At 43.8% G+C, this 19,097-nt stretch overlaps 1 pseudogene; it reads right to left on the minus strand.

Annotated features, from left to right (window-relative positions):
• Window positions 1-12,679: 12,679 nt before the first annotated feature.
• LOC148516713 (5S ribosomal RNA) lies at window positions 12,680-12,798 on the minus strand (annotated as a pseudogene).
• Window positions 12,799-19,097: the final 6,299 nt, after the last annotated feature.

Below are 19,097 nucleotides of genomic sequence, written 5' to 3' on the forward strand. Positions count from 1 at the left end.
CTGTGTTTGTGAATTGTGTGCGCAGTAGCCGTACGTGCATCAACAAAGTAGTGCCAAGCATGCGCCTGTGTCATAAGTAAAGGGCCGGCTGGCTTGACCGTTAAAGGGTGCTGTAACCCCCAAAGTACACTCCAAACCAAATAAAAAAATATTTTCTGTGTTTGTGAATTGTGTGCGCAGTAGCCGCACGTGCATCAACAAAGTAGTGCCAAGCGTGCGCCTGTGTCATAAGTAAAGGGCCGGCTGGCTTGACCGTAAAAGGGTGCTGTAACCCCCAATGTACACTCCAAGCAAAATAAAAAAATATGTTCTTTGTTTGTGAATTGTGTGCGCAGTAGCCGCACGTGCATCAACAAAGTAGTGCCAAGCGTGCGCCTGTGTCATAAGTAAAGGGCCAGCTGGCTTGACCGTTAAAGGGTGCTGTAACCCCCAAAGTACACTCCAAACCAAATAAAAAAATATTTTCTGTGTTTGTGAATTGTGTGCGCAGTAGCCGCACGTGCATCGACAAAGTAGTGCCAAGCGTGCGCCTGTGTCATAAGTAAAGGGCCGGCTGGCTTGACCGTTAAAGGGTGCTGTAACCCCCAAAGTACACTCCAAACCAAATAAAAAAATATTTTCTGTGTTTGTGAATTGTGTGCGCAGTAGCCGCACGTGCATCAACAAAGTAGTGCCAAGCGTGCGTCTGTGTCATAAGTAAAGGGCTGGCTGGCTAGACCGTTAAAGGGTGCTGTAACCCCCAAAGTACACTCCAAACCAAATAAAAAAATATTTTCTGTGTTTGTGAATTGTGTGCGCAGTAGCCGCACGTGCATCAACAAAGTAGTGCCAAGCGTGCACCTGTGTCATAAGTAAAGGGCCGGCTGGCTTGACCGTTAAAGGGTGCTGTAACCCCCAAAGTACACTCCAACCCAAATAAAAAAAATATTTTCTGTGTTTGTGAATTGTGTGCGCAGTAGCCGCACGTGCATCAACAAAGTAGTGCCAAGCGTGCGCCTGTGTCATAAGTAAAGGGCCAGCTGGCTTGACCATTAAAGGGTGCTGTAACCCCCAAAATACACTCCAAACCAAATAAAAAAAATATTTTCTGTGTTTGTGAATTGTGTGCGCAGTAGCCGCACGTGCATCAACAAAGTAGTGCCAAGCGTGCGCCTGTGTCATAAGTAAAAAGCCGGCTGGCTTGACCGTTAAAGGGTGCTGTAACCCCCAAAGTACACTCCAAACCAAATAAAAAAATATTTTCTGTGTTTGTGAATTGTGTGCGCAGTAGCCGCATGTACATCAACAAAGGAGCAGCGCCAAGCGTGCGCCTGTGTCCCATAAGTAAAGAGCCGGCTGGCTCATTTCTTAAAGGGTGGTGTAACCCACAAAGTGCACTACTCTCCAGCAAAATTAAAAAAATATTTTCTGTTTGTGTGCGCCTTAGCCGCACTTATATATCAAATCGATATAACATAAATGGAGAACCAAACTTTCTCCGATAGAAATAAAATAGAGAAAGATCAAGAACCACTTCCTCCTAGTGCTGAAGCTGCTGCCTCTAGTCATGACATAGACGATAACATGCCATCAACGTCGTCTACCAAGGCCTATGCCCAATGTCATGGTAGAAGCCACATACAATCCCAAATGACAAAGTTCAGGAAAATGACCTTAAAAAATACATTTAAATCATCTGAAGAGAAACGTAAACTTGCCAATATGCCATTTATGACACGGAGTGGCAAGGAACGGCTAAGGTCTTTCCCTAAGTTCATGACTAGTGGTTCAGCTTCACATGACGATGGAAGCCCTCCTCCCACTAAAAAAATCAAATGAGTTAAGCTGGCAAAAGCACAGCGAAGAACTGTGCGTTCTAAGAAGATATCACAAATCCCCAAGGAGAGTCCAAGTGTGGTGGTGGTTGCGATGCCTGACCTTCCCAGCACTGGACGGGAAGAGGTGGCTCTTTCCACCATTTGCATGCCCCCTGCAAGTGCTGAAAGGAGCACCCACAGTCCACTTGCTGATATGCAAATTGAAGATGTCACTGTTGAAGTACAACAGGATGAGGATACTGGTGTAGCTGGCGCTGAGGAGGAAGTTGGCGAGGAGGATTCTGATGGTGATGTGGTTTGTTTAAATCAGGCTCCGCGGGAGACAGTTGTTGTCCGTGGGATGAAAAAGCCCATCACGGTCATGCCTGGGCAGAAGACCAAACATTCCACCTCTTCGGTCTGGCAATTTTTCTATCCAAATCCGGACAACAACTGTCTTGCCATATGTACCATATGTAAAGGTGGAATAAGTAGGGGTAGGGACGTTAACCACCTAGGAGCATCCTCCCTTATACGGCACCTGCAGCGCGTTCATAATAAGTTACTGTCAAGTTCAGAAACTTTGGCTAAGACCGTAAGCAGTCCAGGGACACCTAAATCCCGTTGTCCTGTTGTATCCAAGCGCCTGCAAACAACACCGTCAACTCCCTCCTCGTCAATTTCCTCCTTAGTCAGGATCGGAAGTAGTCCTGCAGGCCATGTCACTGGCATGACTGACTCTCCTATCCGGGATTCCTCCGGAGGATCCTGCATTGCTACGCCTCCTGCTGCCGCTGCTGCTGTTACTGCTGCTGGGAGTTGTTCATCATCCCAGAGAGGAAGTAGGAACACCACTACTTTTACTAAACAATTGACCCTCCAACAGTCCTTAGCGAGGAGGATGAAGTACGACAGCAGTCATCCTGAAGCAAAACGTATAACTGAGGCCTTGACTGCTATGTTGGTGTTAGACGTGCGTCCGTTATCCGCCATTAGTGCAGTGGGATTTAGACAATTGCTGGAGGTAGTGTGTCCCCGGTTCCAAATCCCATCTAGATTCCACTTCACTAGGCAGGCGATACCGAGACTGTACAGAAACGTCAGAAAAATTGTCCTCAGTGTCCTGAAAAATGCCGTCGTACCCAATGTCCACTTAACCACGGACATGTGGACAAGTGGAACAGGGCAGACTAAGGACTATATGACTGTGACAGCCCACTGGTAGATGTATCACCTTACGCAGGAACAGCAGCAGCGTCACCAGTAGCAGCATCTCAGAAACGCCAGCTCATTCCAAGGCAGGCTACGCTGTGTATCACCGGTTTCAGTAAGAGGCACACCGCCAACAACCTCTTAGAGAAACTGAGGGAAATCATCGCCCAGTGGCTTACCCCACTTAGACTCTCCTGGGGATTTGTGATATCTGACAACGCCACCAATATTGTGTGGGCATTACATCTGGTCAAATTCCAGCACTTCTCATGTTTTGCTCACACAATAAACTTGGTGGTGCAGAATCTTCTGAAAAGCGACAGGGGCGTGCAGGAGACGCTTTGGGTGGCCCGAAAAATTTCTGCCCACTTTCACCATTCAGCGACTGCGTGCCGAAGACTGGAGTGCCAGCAAACACTCTTGAACCTGCCCCGCCATCACCTGAAGCAAGAGGTTGTGACGTGGTGGAACTAAACCCTATATGCTTCAGAGGATGGAGGAGCAGCAAAAGGCCATTCAAGCCTATACATCCACCTATGACATAGGCAAAGGAGGGGGTATGCACCTGACTCAAGTGCAGTGGAGAATGATTTCCGTGTTGTGCAAGGTTTACCAGCCCTTTGAACTTGCCACACGTGAAGTCAGTTCAGACACTGCCAGCTTGAGTCAGGTCATTCCCCTCATCAGGCTTTTGCAGAAGCAGCTGGAGAAAGTGAAGGAGGAGCTAAGACGGAGCGATTCCGCTCGGCATGTGGGACATGTGGATGAAGCCCTTCATTCATTTTGCCAGGATTCCAGGGTGGTCAATCTGTTGAAATCAGACCACTACATTTTGGCCACCTTGCTTGATCCTAGGTTTAAAGCCTATGTGGTGTCTCTCTTTCCGGCCGACACAAGCCTGCAGAGGTGCAAAGACCTGCTGGTGAACACACTGTCAGCTGATGCGGAACGTGACACGTCAACAGCTCCTTCTTCATTTTCTCCCGTAACTGGGGCAGCCAGGAAAAAACTTAGCTATCCTAAGCAACCCACTGGCAGTGATGCAGGGCAGGCAGGACCAAGTTTGGACATCTGGTCCGGACTGAAGGACCTGGCAACAATTTCTGACATGTCTACTGTCACTACATATGATACTGTCACCATTGACAGAATGGTGAAGGATTACATCGGTGACAGCATCCAAGTAGGCATGTCAGACAGTCCATACCTGTACTGGCAGGAAAAAGAGGCAATTTGGAGGCCCCTGTACAAACTGGCTCTATTTTACCTGAGTTGCCCCCCCTCCAGTGTGTACTCCAAAAGAGTGTTTAGTGCAGCCGGGAACTTTGTTAGCGAAAGGCGTAGGAGGTTGCTTCCACAAAATGTGGAGAAGATGATGTTCATTAAAATGAATTATCAACTCTTCCAGGGAGACCAGCCTCCAGAACATACAGAGGGACCTGTGGTGGTGGATTCCAGTGGGGATGAGTTAATACTCTGTGAGGATGAAGATGTACACAACACTGAAGAGGGTGAGGAATTGGTGGATGAGGAGGATGAGGACGACATCTTGCCTCCGTAGAGCCAGTTTGTGCAGGGACAGATTAATTGCCAGCTTTTTTGGGGGGGGGGCCCAAACGAACCAATCATTTCAGCCACAGTCGTGTGGCAGACCCTGTCGCTGAAATGATTGCTTTGTTAAAGTGTGCATGTCCTGTTTATACAACATAAGGGTGGGTGGGAGGGCCCAAGGACAATTCCATCTTGCACCTCTTTTTTTTCTTTGCATTATGTACAGTTTGGGCCTAGTTTTTCAAACTGCCATCCTGTCTGCCACTGCAGTATCACTCCTAGATGGGTCACGTGTTTGTGCCGCCCACTCGTGTCGCTTAGCATAGTCATCCAGCTACCTTGGTGCAACCTTTTGGACATAAAAACACTATTGTGAGGTGTGAGGTGTTCAGAATTGACTGGAAATGAGTGGAAATTAAGGTTATCGAAGTTAATAATAGCATAGGAGCAGAAAAACCAACACATTCTGTGATTTTAGCTGTTTTTATGCTTTTTTTAAAAAAAATACAGATCCAAAACACAAAACCCAGAACCCAAAACACGGAAGGGTGGTTTTGGCAAAACCAATCCAGATCCAAAACCAAAACACAAAACACGAAAAGTGGCCGGTGCACACCGCTAATCATTATTACATATTATTAGCACATCCCCACTGGAATCCCCGTTACAGTCTCTGTTTGTTATTGGTGGCAAAGGTCTTCCTGGTATTTGTAGTTCATTTTGATGAACATCAGTTTACATACATACTCTTTTTCACTACATGCTGAAGGGTTGCAGCTTGAGTACACTACAGCTAGTTTGTACAAGGGGTTCCTGAAAAGTTGTATGTTTTTTCCTCTGTTTGTTTGTTTGTATTTCTTTTACCTTTCCGCCTGGTTTTAATCTCATATGCTGAAAGCAAATAGTCTATTTTTATAATTTAATAAGTTATAATAAATAACTTATTATACACCATTAATAGCCTACTCACAAGGTTTTACCCAGTAAATATATCTTTATATCATTAGGATAATTTAATTTAAGAAATATTGCACACCTGACTTACTAAAGTAAAGGAAAGTGTATTTCAATTACAATTGATTCTCATAAAGTTCACATATAGTATAACATAAAACAGTATTAGTCATATACAATGTAAGACATCGAGAAAAAGAGAGAAAACAGAGAAAGAGATATAGGGCTCTATATATTATCATTATTTTTACTAAAATAAAGTGAAAAAGGGTGTTTTCACACCCTTTTCACATTATTTTAGTATCGCCTAAAGTTACTACAGGGCAATTGGAGTAGAATTCGTAAAATTCTACTCCAAGCCCTAATTATCACTTATTTTTAGTAAGCAGATCACATTTCCCATAATTGTAAAGTTACTAAAAATAAATTGTGAAAAAATACCGGGGAAAGCCCTGTGATAATAATGCCACCTGGAGGTGGCGTTATTCAGGGTCTCCCCCAGTTACCGGACTCCTTCTCTGCTCTAACATGCAGAGCAGAGCCCGGAGCCGGCCCCAGTGATCAGCTGTGTGGTCTAAACAGACCACACGCTGATCTCTGCTAATAAAAAGAAAAAAAAAAGTAAAAAAAAACTTACCAGGGACCGAAGATCGGGGCTCCTGTGATGTCCTCCCTCTGGTCAGCTGGTCTCCCAGCCTGCACTAGTGCCCGGTTGTCACCTGACCGAACCCTGTGCAGTATGAGATGTAAGCTGACCGGAGCGACGGAGGACATCACCGTAGCACCGATGACTGCAGGTAAGTGTAATTAAGGGACTGGGGTTGTGGGGGTGGGGCTTGGTGCCGGGGGTGGGGCTTGGCGAAGGTCGGCGCATGCGTCGGCACTTGTCATGGTATTTTTTGCGAAAATACCGTGATAAGGCTGCAGAGGAGATTCGCCGGGTCAGAGCTTTAACGCAAGCTCTGTCCCTGCAAGGGATTTGTACTAAATCCCTGTGATATTGCCTGAATTCGCAATGTGATTTCAGTCGGTAATATCACACCACAATCTGCATTACAAATGCGGATTGTAGTAAACAGAGCCCATAGAGAGATATAGAGTTAGGGGGTCATTCAGACTCGGTCGCAAGCGCTGAGCACTTGCAACCGGGTCGATGTTTCCACACTGGGCATGCACACGTTGGAACCGTCTCCGACGTGCACATGTGTGAGACCCGGCTAGCGACGGGCTCTCCGTCGCTACTGGTCTCACACCAAAGGGGGCGAGCTGTCGATGGTGAGTGACAGCTCGCCCCGTTTGGGAGGCGGGCAGGGGGCATGGCCGTCCAAACGGAGGCGTTCCCAACGGAACGCTTGCCATTTGGGGGCGGCCCCACTGACATCAGCAATGATGTCAGTGGGGAAATTCCTGCTCGATCAGAGCAGGAAGCTCCCTGGGGCTTGTGGTTGATGAGACCGAACCTTAGGGTCTCGTCGCAAGCTCCGATGGTAGCGATGGTCTTGACCATCGCGACCATCACCCTGGTTGATCGCAAGAGCTGTGGGTGGTAACCCACAGCCTAGCGATCGACCAGGAGGCGGCACTTAAAAAAGTAAGCAGCCGCCCTCATTCACAGCGATCGCTTGCAGCAAGCGATCGACTCTGAATGAGGTCCTTAGTGTGGGGGTGGAAGGCCATATGTTTCTTTGTTTTCAGGCCGCACAGTCTAAAGATCTATACAGTCACATCTATCCCTGTAACACTGATATCAGCCGATGGTTGTATCTATGATACTTTACAAACTTATTCAGACATCTTTACAATACTATTATAAATATACAAATTGGATATTGTTTGTCGATTGCTACCAAAACATGGTAATAGGTGAAAGTTATCTTTAATGCTCTCGGCAGATACAATATCCATCAGTGAGATGTGGAGCTCAGCTCACCTTAAAGATACTTTGGTAAAAGGGGCATCATTGTTCAGTAAGTTCCTAGGCTGTACTATTGTTAAAAGCACATGGTTCAACAGGGGGAGAGGTACAAGAGCACATGGAGACGTCCATCTTTGATTTTACTATACACCACACATCTAACCATATCTTCTTATATAAAACTAACCAAAGCATTATAACCCATACATGCCTACCCTCCCAGAATACGCAGGAGGCTCCCAATTTTTCGGGTAACCCCCCGCACCCTCGGAAGGGTAGGCACTTCTCCCGCATTCTGCCTACTTCCTAGTGAAGTGGGCAGAATGGGGAGAATTTCCGCGGAGATTGTGGATCCCCGTGTAGGGGGCAGGGCTTAATTACGCGATTCTTCATTTAGTCACTTCCCTATTAAAATTAACAGTAATCTTGGTAATTTATCATGATGGGGTAGGGCTTAATGATGTGATCCGTCATGCCCCGCCCCCGCTGCAACCCACCTACCTCTCCTCACTGGGCATCTCCCGGGGAAGAGACAACAAAGGTAGGCAAGTATGTTATAACCTTGTGGTATATGAATAGACAAATACTCAACTATGAATCACTATCCTGTATGCTGCCCATGGCACATAAACACTACTATATTTAAAGCTAGCCAGAACTACAATAAGCAGTATCTACCAAACACACCACTACATAACTCCACAACAAACATAATATAATATGGCCTAGATCATACCACATAACTATTATAGCATTTACTGCATGCTAACACAAATCACTACAGATTTAACACATATAAATTACGACATCATTGCACAAACCATTAACTATGCCATTAATCCATGTCCCTGTAAACCATCTATTTCACTTTTAAACCTATGTAATCCATGTTCCATTATCTGGCCATGTGTGGGTTAAAAGAGAGAAATACTTATCCATTGGGGAGGGAAAGATCCAGCTTCTCAACTGAGGAGTATTGAATCCCATCCTTCTGGTATGGCTATTGCATTGTGAGTGCCTGTATATCTTGTGAGAGTTCATGAGCTCTGTGTGAGTGAGGTGCGATTTTCAATCTGTCCCCCTCATCTATGGGTGTGGCTATCCCTAGGTCAACTGAAACCTGTGGGTGTGACCAGGTCAGTATGGCTCTGGTTGTTTGTGAACAAACAAAAGCCATGGGCAGATTTATGGTAATTAAAAGAAACTGGGGGAGATGTACGAAGCCCAGAAACGGTATCAGCGCACGTTATGTGCGCTGATACCGCTTCTCCCCGATGTATGATTGGGGGTCTGGGCTATGCGCCCCTGTCATTGTTGGCGCTGCTATCTACAAGATAGCAGCGCCGATAGCCTGGGCCATGTATGAACGGTCAGATCGTCTGACCATTCGGCCGGCTGTAGCTGTCATTATCGACAGCTACAGCCTGGCGCTAGCCTATCCCCACAGCAGGGACAGCGCTGTCACTGCTGCGGCGGCTGCCGGCTCCAGGGCTCCACTCGACGATCTCGCGATACTTGCGAGATCCCGCGCATGCTCAGTGGAGCCGGCCGGGATAGAGACACAGTGCATCAGCAATAGGCTGATACCCTGCTGTCTCTAACGGGTAATGCCGGAGGGGGGAGTTAACGCTCCCCCTCTCCGGCCGATGAGATGCTTATACATCTCATCGGTAGTGCTTCCTGCTTCACCTCGGTAAGGAGGCGAAGTGGGAAGCGTTATAGCAGCACGTTAAGTGCTACTATAATACATCTCCCCCACTGTTTGAAGTGCACATTTTTACCTTATCATTTATGTAATCATCCACTATTCTATTGATGCTTTTATATTGAGTCACAGTTAAGGTATCAACCAAATAATTTTAAGCCTGACCAGATGTCATAATGTTTCACTTTGGTGTGCTGAGTTAACTCATCATCATTAGTGTGTCTCTTGGAAAATTGATGGTGGCTATTGGACGCAGACCTAAAGGCCCCCATACATCACCAATTGATTGCAGCAATTGTGCAATTTGCAATCGATTGTGTATAAAAATCTTTCCCTTTTTCAATCAATTGTGGCAATTTTGCAATCTGCAATCGATTGAAAATGGGAAAGATTTTTATACACAATCGATTGCAAATTGCACAATTGCTGATGTATGGGGGCCTTTATGCTAACATAGTCATCATGGCACTGTGCAACAGGATGGCGACTGTCATACTTGGTTCCTCTTGCAAATTATTAGTTCACAGACAATTGTTGTTTGAAACTACTAGTCCTCTTGGTCCCCATCTGTGATAAAGATTCACCCCCAGCAGTAATGTAAAGTAGATGTTGAAGAAGTGCTATTACAGCCATCACTAGTACTGGGATGCTCTACTATAGACTGATTCAGTGCTGGTTGCGCTACATACAGGGGACCCCTACATCATTTGTCCCCCGTATCCAGGACTGGTTTTGAAAAGCCTGGTGCTGGTTGTGCTTCATATGGGGGACCCCCATGTTATTTGTCCCCTGTATTTAGCACAACCAGTACTGGGGCTCCATAGACCGGGGCTGGATGTTTTTTTTGGGGAGGGGGCCATGCCATTTTTTTACACTGTTTTTATTTAAACACAGAAGCACAGACGGGTCTCACTGACGCATCTGTGCTTCTGTGTTTGTTTGTTTTTAAACACAGATGCAGGTATCACGGAATTTTCAGATCCGAGCCTGCATCTGTGTGCTGCTACCTCCCCTGGGACCTAATGCCTGAACCACCACCGCCGCACCACCGACGCTAATGCCCGCTACCATCCCCGGCTTCCAGCCACAGCTAATGCCTGCTAACCCTTACCCCCTCTCCCCTGCATCCCGGATGCAGCAAACGCCGGCTGCCTGCTCCCCAGTCGTGGCCCCCGCTATCGCCTGCAAGCAACGGCCATCTAGCTGCACCCTGAAGCCACTATGACTACACCTGCTGGAGGCTCCTACTGAGGCTGCGCAACAAGTTGAAAAGTCCTATCTCTACAATGGCGCATTCTTGAGGTAATAGTTTAAAACCTGTAACTTTCTAATTTACCTGAACCCCAAAAGCATGCACCCTGGCACAATACTGTAGCTACCTAATAAAACAAACCCCAAGTCTAAATTCAACCCCTACCCTGAGTTATGCCTTCCTAAAATCCCCCATAGACTATAGCAGAAAAGGGTTCCTAATTGAGAATATCAGAAAAAAGTGACAGTTGGAGATTTAGATTACTCCCAAATCATCAATTTTTATGTTTATGTCCTGAAATTTGGCTTGCAGCACTGTGCGACAGTCCTACCCGCTCCTACCAAATTTCAACTTGGTACCTCCTATAGATTTTGAGGTGTAGCCCCTTAAACAGCCTGCTCCCCCCTTTGGAATTCTCTATGGAGAAATCCATTTTTTTAGATGCAGCCTTAATATAAGGGCACAACTGTGCCCTTATAATATATGAACTCGCAGAGTGTTAACCAGAATTATAGACCTTTAAATCATTTGGATCATTTCATTTGAATAAAAGTATTGTACACAAGATGTGTAAAGTGTTTTTATATTCATCAATCAACTCTCATATAACAGTATTATTTAAATCAATGCTTATATAACAGTGGAGCTATTAGAACTGGAATAGAGCGCCTTATGTGCATATGTACTTTTATATATACACAATTGGTATTAAGTTAATTAGTGAACCCCGGTAAAAGTGCTGCAGTACAAATAATAATATATTAAGGGATACCTCCCAAACAATGATATAATTCATATAATTGTGCAACCGTGCCTCAGTAATTAAAGTGTTTAAAATATAAAAAAGTGCAATTCATACAATTTAAAAAAGTAAAAAAATTTTAATCAAAAACCAACAATAATATCCTTCCATATGAAGGATAAAATACATAAAAAACAATAGCACGTCTGTATAAAAATACCCTAAAAAGTCAGATTAAATAGGGATTTAAAAATATATATAAATATAGCTTATCTGATAAAAAGTGTCAAGTTCATGAATGGGTAGAGAACAGGAGCATCCAATGCGTTTCGTCCGTATCCTGGACTTCTTCAAGGGATAGTAAGGCTCCTGTGGGGTATCCAGCTTTTATACCCTCTCAAATAAGGACAAACAAGGAATAATAGGAATCGTTAGTGACATCACTTCCGGTTTTCCGATTAGCATAAGCTTGTTAAAGAGTCATAGTTGTTATATTCTCATTAAACTATTCTCTTATTAGCCACACTATTCATATACATCATCATGTTTATGTCATTTTAGATCTTTAAATATACAACAATTCAAGTATAGTTTATCGCGTCACTTCCGCCCTTAGTTCCCGCGGCGCTTCCGCCCTTTACTTGATGTGCAGTGTGTTCTGCTCACTTCCATTCGGTATTCCCATCTCACATGACTTCCGCCTGATTTGCATACGGCGCTACACACTATCCTAGGCTGTCCGTAATAGGCTGGTCAGTCCGCTTCCTCTGCTCGATCAACTGATCACGTGTTCGCGATTCCCCCTGGCTGCCGGTATCCATCTTAGTGCTCACATTGGCATCCTCACTCACGGCCATCTTACTACTCCCGGTAGCCATCTTTGTGCTCTCATTCCACTCGCGGCCATCTTTGTTCTCCCGGCGATTTAAAACTCCACTGTCCTCACTGGCGACATCCATCTTTAATAATCTCAGTGGTGAATTCACCTGCGGCCATCTTACTACTCCTAGTTATCGTTATCTCCACTGCCATCTTCCTACTCTTATTTATCAGTTTTTGGGGCGCTTCTGGAAGTAGTAATTTGCTTTTAATCTTTCCTATATGGCATAATGGAAACAATGTTAGTGTTAACATATAACACATATGTTTAAACATGTCCAAAAGAAATTTAGGTATGTCCAATAAATAATTAATTAATTAATAAATAAGATTAGTACTTCACACCAGATCTCTACTATTTTATATGAATAAATGTTAAACAATATTGTGTTTTGATAATTATTCCAAATCCCATCTATATGATATAAATTATATGTCTGTTAATATTAATAATAGGGAATTTCCACTCTTCTTTTCCTTCTTTCCATAGTTTTTCACTCAATGTGAGCATACATAATCACTTCACTCAGTGTGGGCATACGTAGTCACTTCAGTATTTATTTCAAAGATTTCTTATTTGTTGCGTGGTTCATTCATGGACGTTCAGGTGTAGATCAGAAGTTGCTTCATGGGTCATTTGTCCTGAGGGAATAGTAACAGTGGGTCCCTTGAGAATCTACCGTACCTGGTCTTCTCTAGAGGTCTCCCATCTAAGTACTAACCAAGCCCAATGGTGCTTAGCTTCCAAGATCAGACGAGATTGGGCGCTCCAACCCAGGTATGACAGTAGATATTATTGGGACATGCTGTATACCCTCCTGAACTGTTTTCCTCCATCTCGATCTTCTTATAGGAAGGGAGCTATTTCATAGTTGTCATTGAATCCTCTAGGCGTCATAGTGTCCAATTCAAAGATCCAGAACATCTCCCGTTTAGATAGTTTGTTTGCAAGGTCTCCTTCTCTGTCTCCCAGTTCCACATGTTCTATTGCTTTAAACGTCAAATTATCCGGATCCAATTTATGACATAAATTGAAGTGTCTTGACACCATATGAGTCTCCACCTTATTTTTAATGTTCCGTATGTGTTCCTGTATGCGGAGTTTTAGTGGTCATTTTGTCTTGCCAACATATTTTATTCCACATGAGCATTCCAAGAGATAGATCACTGAAGTTGAATTACAGTTGAGATGCTGTTTAATTTTATATTCCTTGCTACCCACCGAGTTCTTAAAGATCTTTCTCTCTCGGTGCAGGTATTTACACACATTGCATCTACCGCATTTATAACTCCCTGGACAACTGGGAAGGATGCTGGATTTTGAAGTATTGGTATCCTTTAACATGCTAGGTGCTAGAGCATCTTTAAGGTTCCTTGATTTTCTGAATACTATAGGGGGTTCTGGGTGGTAAGATTTCTTTCAGAACTGGATCCATTAAAAGGATATTCCAATGTCTATTTAGTGATTGCTTGATGTCCTTCTCCTGTGCATTATATGTCGTTATGAAGGGAATGATATTTTTCTCTTTTTCTTTTTCTTCTACAATCTTATAATCCAAAAGTGTGCCCCTCTCCGTATTGTTCATTTTCTCTTTTGCTTTCAAGAGGACTTTAGGAGCATATTCTTTTTCTAAGAATCTGGTAGTGTATAACTGGATTTGTTCATCACATGTTTGTACCTCACTACAATTTCGTTTTATCCTATGAAATTGTGAGTATGGTATATTCTCCTTCCATCTATTAAGATGTCCACTTTTAAAATGCAGATAGCTGTTAGTATCTACTTGCTTTATAAAATTTTTGGTAATAATTTTATTTCTTTCTCCACATAGAATCAAATCCAGAAATTCAATGGTGCTATTATTTATTTTTGGCGTGAATTTCAAATTCATATTATTATTTATAATATGATCTAAATACAACTTAAAAACCTCCCCCGATCCTTCCCATATTATCAGGATATCATCTATGTATTGCTTAAAAAACTTAATATTATCTTTAAAAGGGTTGTTGTCATAAATATAGTTCCCATAAAAAGATTGGCAAAGCTAGGGGCAAACGTCGTCCCCATAGCAGTGCCACAGATTTGCCGATAAAACTGATGTAAAAATTTAAAATAATTATGATCCAGTATAAAAGTCATTAAATCGCATAAAAATTCTTTATGTGGAATGCTCATAGATATGTCCATGTCAAGATATTCTCTACATGCGTTAATCCCTTTAGAATGTTCAATACATGTATATAACGATTGAACATCGATGGTGAACCATAAGTAAGTACTTTTCCACTCCATGGCCTGCATTCAGAGCCGCTCGTTAACAGCAGTATGCTCATTGTGTTCCGATGTTGAGAAACCACGCATGCGTCGGTGTAACACTGCGCATGTGCGTACGGCATATTGCGAGCTTTTTTTGTCTTGTTCATCAAATTGCGTACAGGAAATGACATGTCAAATGTGATTGACAGAACAGGGCGTTTTTGGGCGTTGACGGGGGTTGAGATGGAAAAATGCAGGCGTGGCGAGGCATTTTTGGGGCGTACATACATTATCTGATGCGAATGTCAAATGTGTTCGTACCAAGTCATACGTCACTGGATGATCCTCTTTCCATTCAAACTGCTCGCACAGCTTGGGGTCTGGATTACTCGACCACATTGGCGATGGCCTTCTCCTCCGTCCCGGGCCTCCATGATGTTTCATCGATTAATCATGGCTTGTCAGAAAAACAATCAGTTTTGAATTGAAAACCAGCTTGTAATGTGTTTTGCAAACAGTTTTTTTGGTTAGCACAAAACCGTACGCAGGTGGAAATCATAGCTGCTAATTTCAGGATTACACAATCAATTAGCGTACATTTGTAGGTATGGTTTTTTTTTTTTTAGTTTGGTTTTTGTGCTATTGTAACAATAATGTCATCATGTTTGTGTGTATTTTACCATTTTGCTTTGGTCGGGAGAATTTGCATCCTTATGTAATTTTTAAAGTGTTCCTTAAAGAGCCCTTTATTTTATTTTTTATTTTTAATTTTTTGGGAGGTCGTTTTTTGACTTGTGGGCCAGGATTAACTGTAAACCATTTATAAAATAATGTCAGAATACAATGTCGAACATTTTTTCAAAATTTATTTGAAAATAAAAACATTTTCTGGCCCATTTTTGGCCCAAACTTTTTTGGCAGTGTTATTCCTATAAAAATTATAATTTGGCCAAACATAAAAGGTATGGAAACTTAAAACAAAAAATTAAAAACAATTCACAAGAAAGGAGAGGGAAGTTTTGGCCAGAAAGGAATATGGGGCAAGCACAGAAGGAGTGTGGGAAAAGTAGCCAGTGCTGTCAACGTTTTTTCCCCCGTTTGGCTGGGGGAGGGTGGGCGCCAGACCGGGTCCGGGATGTCATCGGGCAGGCCTGTCCAGAGGCAGATGTTGTGGCCTCTGGACTAAGCACAGGGCTAGGCACAATTGGAGGATTGGCTGATGTGCCAGAGGTGGAGGATCCAGATGTTCCGGCAGGAAGGGAGGTCGGCTCCACCATGTGCTGGCAAATGAGCTGCTCCAGGGCATTGGTGATGCAGATGTTGGCCCTGGTATTTTCCGCCAGGGCCTGACCAATGGTCACGTTGGCCGCAGCATTTTGCTCCAGGGCCTCAGCCACCCGTAGCAGACTGGCGTCCATCCTCTGCAGAATCTCCGTATGGAAATCCGATTTAAAATTGAGTTCTGTGAGGAGTGCCACTGCCTGCGAGGGGGATTGCCCTGGACTGGCTTCTGCAGGGTCCTCAGCCGGATGTACTGGTTCCTCCCCTGCAGAGCCAGCAGAAATTCTGCGGCCAAGGCTCCCCTCTGGAGCAGACTCATCCGCCTGTGTCTCTGTGTGAAAAATGAGAAAAGAGTCACATTAGAATCTACAAATTGGCATAATAACATTTCAGAGTTGGTTACATCACAATATTTACCTGGGACAAGATGAGGAGCCGCAAAGTCTGGCATGTCCGTATCCATGTTCGACACGCCAAACACCTCCACAGCCTGCACACACCCCTGTGCCAGCTCTTCCAAATCATTCAACTCCAATGACACAGGGGTGGGACCCCCACCTGTCCCCCTTGCATGCCTAGCCCTGTCCGCCATTTTTTGTTTCAGGCGATATTTGAAGTCTTGCCATCTGTGGGTGAAAAAGTTACCATTATTCCTGTGGTTTTTTTATTTTTGGTTTTAGGGGGGTCAAGTTTTTACTTACCGCCGTTTGACATCCCGGGCTAGACGGACATAATCACCCACCCTATTGACAGCACAGGCTATCTCCTCCCACATTCTCCACTTCTGGCTTGCACCCATATTCCTGTCTGCCTGTGGCAGGATGTCCACACACTTCTGAACCAAAACCTCCATCTCCTTTCTTGTGAATTGTGGCTGCCTTTTCTTTTTCCCTGCTTTGCCCGGAATACTGGGCCCATCAGCCTCTTCCATGTCATCCTCCTCACCTATTTGTTTAAACGTTGAGAAATTTAAGCTTGCAAACTTTCACTATATTATGTTTCAAAATAATCCTTGTTTGGAAATACCTGAAAAACTTACCGGCCGACCCTTGGCCATTGTTTCCCTGGTCTGTAGCCATTTCTTACCAACAAAGAAGAAATACACCAGAACATTTTTTTGGGGTCGTGACGTATTTATACATGCGTCCTTATTTTTCGTCCGCATCATTGATTGTGCGTTCCTATGATCGCTCCTTAATTTTTGTGGGAAAATAAACACTATTTATGGCTTTGGGCGCCTCGAGTCGAGGTGGCGGGTGTTGGTTGTTGGAGGTTACGTTGGTCGGAGTGGATTGTTGGCAGGATTTGTATTTGGCGGTGTTTGGAGTTTGTTTCGGTGTGTCTTTTTGGAGTTTTTCTTTCCGTTCGCTTTTTTTGGTGTGGTTGTTTTATTTGTCGTGTCATTTTTTGGTAAGTTTTTGGCCGTCTTCCTTTTGTTCACTTTGTGTATCCTTCTTTTTGATAAATTTGGGTCGCTAATTTTTTACAAATTCTCCATTGGTAGGTTTCTTTTGGCTCTGCCCCAACGACCTTTTTATCCGGTGACTTATATATCCTCTATTGGTAAGTTTGTTTTTTCACTTGTTTATTAAATGTTCATGTTTTGTTTAACGCAACTTTGTTTGATCTTACACTTTTAACCTTTGGTTTTGTGATTCCTAAATGTATGAACTAATTAGCGCATTTTTATCTGCTTATTTTCTGTCTTGTAATTGCGAACTAATTAGCGCATTTTTATCTGCTTATTTTCTGTCTTGTAATTGCGAACTAATTAGCGCATTTTTATCTGCTTATTTTCTGTCTTGTAATTGCGAACTAATTAGCACATTTTTATCTGCTTATTTTCTGTCTTGTAATTGCGAACTAATTAGCAAATTTTTATCTGCTTATTTTCTGTCTTGTAATTGCGAACTAATTAGCGCATTTTTATCTGCTTATTTTCTGTCTTGTAATTGCGAACTAATTAGTGCATTTTTATCTGCTTATTTTCTGTCTTGTAATTGCGAACTAATTAGCGCATTTTTATCTGCTTATTTTCTGTCTTGTAATTGCGAACTAATTAGCGCATTTTTATCTGCTTATTTTCTGTATTTAAATTGCTTGTGATTTCCCGTTACAAATTTTTTCTGAATTTGTGGCCCAAATTGTGGTAGTCTGCGCACTGTCGTTTTGCTCTTTGCCGAAATGTGTGTTTATCCCCTTTTATGTTTTGTATTGCACCCAATTTAGATTCCTAAATGGCCACCCTAAATTTTTGCATTGTTTGTTTGGTTTTATTTTTAGGTTTTGAAAATCATGACAATACCCCGGCATGTAAGCATCATTGGATTGTATCGTAAAGATAAGTATTTTTTAAATTTGGGGGGGGCAAAAAAACCTTACATTCAATTCTTGCCATTTCAGGTTGATCTTGGTCGGATTGTTCTGGCCATGCTCCCGGAAGCCGACCAACCTCAATCTCGTCCCAGGCGTAGGCATCGTAGGCGTGCAAGGCCCCAGATATATCGAACACGTGTCACCCTTTTTGGAATGCCCGATGATGATGTGTTAAGACGCTACCGTCTTCCGCCCCAAATCATCATAGACACTCTCTCATTAATAGAGAGTGATCTTGAGCGGCAAATTGACAGTCCTACAGCAATACCACCACTTACGCAATTTATGGCGGTGTTACATTTCTGTGTCTCAGGATCGTTTCAAACAATGGTGGGAATAGTTGCGGGAATCTCCCAATCCTCCTTTTCCAGGATCCTGAGGGCAGTGATGGAGGCCCTTTTCAAGCACCTCCATCATTTTATTCAAATGCCTTTGGATATGGGTGCCCTTAGTGTGGCCAAGGCCAATTTTTACCAAATAGCTGGCTTCCCACACATCATAGGGGTTGTGGATGGTACTCACATACCACTTCAGCCTCCAGCATGGCTGGAGGCCATTTTTCGCAACCGCAAACACTATCACTCCCTGAATGTAATGGTGGTATGTGATGCCTCCCTCCAGATCCTGTCCCTGAATGCAAAATTACCCGGAAGTGCACATGACTCAATCGTCATCCGGCAATCAGGGATATGGCAAAAATTAAACAACCTACAAGCTGGTGATGCGTGGCTTCTGGGTAAGTGGAGACCTTTAGTACATAACAATGTTAAGCTTGATACACAGTGATCCTGATGTTGTCACTTCTTTTTCACAGGAGACAGTGGCTACCCTTGCACGCCCTGGCTGCTCACTCCTTATTTGGCTCCCACACCAGGGCCACAAAGTAATTTTAATTCCGCACTTACAGCCACTAGGCAAGTGGTGGAGCGCTGTATCGGCCTTTTAAAAGGCCGATTCAGATGCCTCCACCGCTCTGGTGGCGAGCTCATGTATTTGCCGGATATGGTTTCAAAAATTGTGGTCCTGTGTGGGATATTTCACAACATTGCCATAAGGAGTGGTGTCCCAATGCAGCCAGAGGATGCCTTGCCTGAGGATGGCCCCCCCAAGGATGGTCGGAGGTCAGTATGTGGGGGGGCCATACGCGATGATGTGGTGGCCAGATATTTTAGGT

The sequence above is a fragment of the Taudactylus pleione genome, unplaced genomic scaffold (assembly GCF_031769625.1).
Source record: "Taudactylus pleione unplaced genomic scaffold, aTauple2 ptg000242l, whole genome shotgun sequence".
NCBI classification, from domain to species: Eukaryota; Metazoa; Chordata; class Amphibia; order Anura; family Myobatrachidae; genus Taudactylus; species Taudactylus pleione.